This window comes from Pezoporus occidentalis, unplaced genomic scaffold (assembly GCF_034315485.1).
Source record: "Pezoporus occidentalis ecotype Australia unplaced genomic scaffold, CSIRO_AGI_Poc_V1 ctg381, whole genome shotgun sequence".
Taxonomy (NCBI): Eukaryota; Metazoa; Chordata; class Aves; order Psittaciformes; family Psittacidae; genus Pezoporus; species Pezoporus occidentalis.
Window position 1 is genome coordinate 143,577 of NW_026915704.1, and position 5,488 is coordinate 149,064.

The window sequence follows — 5,488 nt, forward strand, 5'->3', positions numbered from 1 at the left end:
AGCTTTTGCTTGCCATGTTCCGAAACCTTCCAGTCAGGCTGCCAAGACAGCAAGTGAATGACAAGATTTTTGTTTGAACGGGGGGGGGGGGGGGAAGATTAATGTTGGTTTGGATTAATTGGAGGAACCTTAAATTAGCTTCTTTCAATGTGCTGCTTCTCTGTTTGGCCAACTCACAGAAGCAGTAACAAACTGAGACTAGAAAGAGACTATTTCAATTCAAAACCCCTCAGCACCACTGTCAGTTGTGAGTTTTGAGAATTTCTCTTATAAAACACATCAGGACAAGGTCTCTCCAAACTGGTTGCTGTCAACTCAAATGAGAAGTTAGATCAAACTCCCACGAGCCAGATGGCAAATCACAATAAACGCTCGGGCTGTTAGATGCACAACAGGCAACATACGCATTGAAATACACCATCAGAAGCAAACCTAGAAGAGAAAGGGTATTTTAATAAGAAGTTATCATCTGGGGGGAAAGATCCTTGTTAAGCTCCTCAGAATCAAAAGTCGTGCATTGAGAGCTTCTTACTTTCCTCATCACCCCGTGTAAGCATGAGGAGCAGCTAACAACTTACGCAGAGTTAGGTTAGGTATAGGGCTACCAGCAACAAGAGCCTCGGAGTTCACTCTTTTGACATACTTATAACCCTTTCTGCCAAGTTATTTAAAAATATACTGTTAAAGGATACCAGGGAATTGTTTACTCAAACCATTACTGTTTCCTCAACGCAGATGCATGAAAAAGTTGTATTAAGAAGATAAACAGCTGCTACTGTATGCTGTTTAAATGGTAACAAAAGCATCTAAGGGCCATAAAGGGAATAGTAAGGGAATTAAAAAGCATTTTTATGCATGAAGATGGCTAACATCCGTACATTCATTAAAGTGGTATCAACCATGTTTTTAATTAAAAGTTACTGACAGAAACTTAAATATGATCAATGAAACCTAGCAACCTACCAGCAGCCTGCTCTAGCAAAGCCAGAAGCACAATGAGCTGCATATCCAGCCCTTGCTTGCTCCTTTCACTTTCCCTCTCGGAGATGCTGCCACAATCAGAACACATTGCCAGGACCACAGAGCAGCATTCCTGTGAGAAACAGCAAGCCAGGACAAGCCTGCAGCTGTGCTTTCATGCTTGGCCATGCTTTATTCCGTATATCCCGAGGAGGCATTTCAATTACCAAGCAGCAGCACGGGGTCAAAACAACGAGGTGGTTACCTGTCAGAATAACCAGGCATACAGCGATCTATTGACCATTGCAGGCATGAGGTCTGCCAAAGGCCGGGAGAAAGCCTGCCCTGCAAACAGCCATCTCCTATTCACCAGTGGAAAATATCACTCAGAAGGCAGCGCTGAACTCTGTAACGCAGTCAGTCTTCTTGTGTTACTCAGGAGCACCACGCAGTCACGACAAAAATAAACTACGTGATAAAAATACAGCGCGAGGAGAAAGATGTGGGCAGGGAGAGGGAATTAGTATGGAATAGGAGGATAAGGAATCCTACAGGCCATAGACATTGCGACGTGCAATCAAGCCATCTCCTGTTTAAATCCTGATGTCTGCAAAGACTAATCTAGTGCCATTGTCCTGCTGAACCGGTGTCATGTACAGAGCTGAGCACATGCAGATTATGTCTTCAAAGATGGGGTTTGGCATCGTGTTACCCACTTAGCTGCTTCCAGACACACAGAGCCCATAGAAGATGGAAGCTTTCACTTCAGAGCAGGTACTCACAGAAGAAGAAACTTTTGCTTTTTGCTTCAATACACAATTTAAATAAACTTTGCCTCAATCGTGGCATTTTAACATGAAATGTGACAGGTTTGAATGGAGTGGCTGACTGAGCAGGGCGCTACGCTGAGGGGCTCTGCTAATGATGCTCCAGCCCCATGTCGAGTGCACTCCTCTGGGCTCCTTCAGTGGAGCGAAAGGGGTTGGGGAGCAGGTGAAGGAAGGGATTTAACCCTCCCACAGACGGAGGAGAAGCTGAAGTTGTTCGTGCTGATGCCTGCTGCCATGGGGCAGCAGCATTCTACAGAATGGAGCCCAGGGTCATTTGGGAACACCAGTCTGTCAAGTGAGAAGGGGTGGCCAGGCCCAGAGGAGAGGATCCCCTCTTGTAGCCCATCATCCAGATAAGGAATGGGCAACCTGCTCTTTGTAAAGGGAAAATTCCTGCTCCTGCCCTCGCAAGGGGATCATGGCTGATTTCCAGCGATGCTCACTGACCGCAGGGGAGCCTCAAGCCCCAAAAGCCCACACGGTTCTTCCTTAGCCATAATCAGCCAAGTTCCTCCTTCCATGAGGCCAGGGCAGCTCTCACCCCTCTTCCCCTACCACAGGCGGGGAGACCAGCCCCGGGCAGCGCCTTCCTGCCCTCCTCACAGCACAGGCCTCATCCCAGGGCCCCCACCACAGCACAGGCCTCATCCCGGTGCCTCTGCCATAGAGGAACCCATTGGAATTCAACCCTGGGAGATGCGGTAAGGGAGGAAGGAGGAGGAGGAGGGTCGCGGCCAGGATGAAGGCTCTCCCTCGGGCTGGGCTCGCTCTGGCCTCACACGGACGGCGCCTGAAGGCAGCCGGCACCGTTCCCTGACATCCAGCCCGGCTTCGTGCACCTCCAGCCACCACAGACCGAGAATCGCTCCCTCCGCCGCGCCAGGAGCCCGGTGTGGGGGGGACTCCATCAACCCCGGCACTCAAACCGCCACCCAGGGCAGAGGGAAAAGGTGTTTGCTGCCTCCAGAGAGCCAGCACGGAGAGAAGGGAGCGCGGAGGGGGGTGCACCACAGCCAAACCCCATCACCTCACCGCAGGGTACGTTAGAGATAACGAACCTCTCGTTACAACCCGTGCAGCAACGAGGAGCCGCGCACCCGCGGCTATGGCTGCGGCGCCCGCAGACCCGTCCCTCCCTGCCGTTCACTCCTCTATTGGAGAAACTTTTACCACCGCCGCATCCCGCTCACCGCGGGCGGGACGACCCAGCCCGCCCGCCGCGGCCCGCAGGGGCCGTTCCTCCGCCGCCCGCCGAGGCCCCGCCGAGCCGCCCCGGCCCCTCAGGGGAGGCTGAGGCCGCCCCGCGGGCCCGGCCTTACCCCCACCGCCCCTCACCTCACGCTCCCCTCAGGCCCGCTGCCGGCCCTGCCCGGGGTGCCCGCCCCGCCGCCCCCCGGGTCCCCCTGCCACGCACCGGCTGCTCCCGGCGCAGCGGCCGCGGCTCCCGCTGGTGCTGCTGATGCCGCGGCGGCTCGGCGGCTGCCGCTGCCTACGGGTGGCTGCCTGCCGACATGCCCGCGCTCCGCTGGCATAATCCCCGGCGAGGGTGGGCCGGGCGCAGGCAGCTCCTCACCCGCCGGCTCTGCCGCGGCGCGGGGACGGCGGAGGCGGGGGGAGGCGAGGCGGGCGGGCCGCCGCAGCTGCGGGAAGGGGAGGGGAGGGGAGCGGAGGAGCGGGGAAGGCGAAGAGCCCCGGCACCGGCTCTGCTCTGCCCCGCTCCTGCCCTGCCGCGCCGCCCGGGCAGCTTTATCCGCCCGCCCGAGCCGTGCCCACCGCCGCCGAGCCGCCACTTCCTTCCCCGCGCCGAGCCGGGCCGGCGCTCCCGCACGGCGGGCGGGACCGGAGCGCCGCCTGCCGGCCGCGGTGGGGACCGGCACCGGGGCCGCGGGGAGCGCGGCGGGGTCGGGGTGAGGGGGCCCGGCCGGAGGGATGGTAACAACGGCTACCGAGTCACAGAGGCCCCAGTGGGCAAAGGCCCGGCCCAACCCTGCCCCTGGCACCTTTTGGAGCCTGAGTGCACGCTGCAACGAGTGGAAAACAATCACTAAGGGGTATTAGAGGGGAAAAAAAACAGTCAAATTTGCCAGTTTTCAGCTTTTTCTCTCTCCTTAAGGTACATCACCTCAGCGCTCCTCCTCCACTCCAGCTCCTGGGTAGAGCAGGGTAATTCCAAACTCACCAGCTGATGGCTCAGGCTCCCGCCCCTGAAGCATCAGCGGCAAAGAGGCCCCATTTCTAACTTGCATTTTAGAGATGCGGACCGATGGAAATGCTCTTTTCCAAAGGTTAAATCTCTCGGGGAAGGAGCTGTAATGTTTATCATTACCAGAGGAAACAACACGTGTCTCATCAGAGCAGGCAGGCAGACCAAAGCCTGAGGCTCCAGGCAAAACCCAATGGATTAGGAAAGGTAATAAACACCTACAGAGCTGCAAGGTGGCAGGGGTAAGAACTCTAGAGGAAGGTGATTGAAGTCCTGCTCAGGGCAAGCACAAGCTTCTGGGTCTCTAAAAGCCCTTATTTGTCCCCAGTTTGCTGATGTTAAGGGGAAGAATCGTTAAAGGGATTAAAAAGCTGCCCAGCAAAGCGCAGTCACGTTCCCACGGCGAACACCCGCTTCCGCGCTCGCTTCTGATGCGTGCGGTCGGATGCTGGGAAGCGCTGAGCATTCCGGCCTCCCACTGATCTCAGCTGGAACTGCAGCTCTGCCTCAGGAACCAGGCCAAAGGCACCATGCCGGCAGGTCAACCCACCACCAGACCTATCTGCAAAGGCTGGCCTAGAAGCGCACCAAGAACAACACTTAGATGGGCTTTTTTCCCCTCCTCCTTCAGTGTTAGAATAGAACAGAAATAGCCTGAAGAGCTCCAACAGATGGAGGAGGGCTTTTGATTAAAAAATAAATTCTGACTCACAATTTGTAATAATAAAAAGATGACATGACTAGGAACAGCACGGGACTGAACGAGGGGAGAGAGCAGCAGAAGCTGAACTGATTTACCTGCTTCTTCCTAACATCTGTCAGGAAAATTGTGCTTGCTTTTGCTGTAGGTGTTGTTTTCCTCCATCAGCACAACAGTGGACTCCTGGAATTGTCCTGTGCTGGATTCCTTGGAAAAATCCTGCTAGGTAATTGATCCTTCTGAAGAACACTTTCAATCTGAACCTGTTAATAACTTTAAATGGAGGGGAAACTTCTTCAGCTGAACAGCAGAGCTGCAGAGGGAAGTCAAGATTTGGTTTTCCTCCTTCAACCCCTTCTAAGTAAAAATTACAAATAATATGGAATACCATCAAAATTGTACAGCTACTAGTGCAGTTGGAGATATATTTGAGTTAACTCTAAGTATTCAGGTCCAATTTGTATATTTTAAAGGGTAAAAACAGCAACCAACACCCTTGACTTCCCCTCAACTCTGACTATGTATTGAAGGAACTGCAGGGCAGAAGTGGCTGCAATGAAATATCATTTTTGGGGTAGGACAGTTCATCAAATACCTTAAATGACAGGACTCTAATTTTAGAATCACATCTTCCCAATCGCATCTTCCTTTATGACAGCTATTCCGGCCTTATAATCACATCACTGGTGGCTAAACATCTTGAACAAGGACAGAAGTTGAAACACACAATGTGATTAAAACCTACGTAATGGCTGATGTAATATTCCAGAACCTATTAATGGTTTTGGGCAGGAG

The 5,488-nt window shown here is 53.6% G+C and overlaps 1 protein-coding gene across 8 annotated transcripts in view; it reads right to left on the reverse strand.

Annotated features, from left to right (window-relative positions):
- Positions 1-3,599, reverse strand: part of PITPNM2 (phosphatidylinositol transfer protein membrane associated 2) — a 133,403-nt gene extending 129,804 nt beyond the window's left edge. For 3 of the 8 annotated variants that reach the window (XR_009967317.1, XM_062632095.1, XM_062632086.1), the window contains exon 1: positions 3,205-3,596. The gene's annotated coding sequence lies outside the window, so the exon portion shown is untranslated. Of the gene's footprint in view, positions 1-3,204 lie in introns of all 8 variants that reach the window. The other 5 variants (XM_062632098.1, XM_062632097.1, XM_062632096.1 and 2 more) reach the window with 3 other exon arrangements.
- Between the last annotated feature and the right edge of the window lie 1,889 nt (positions 3,600-5,488).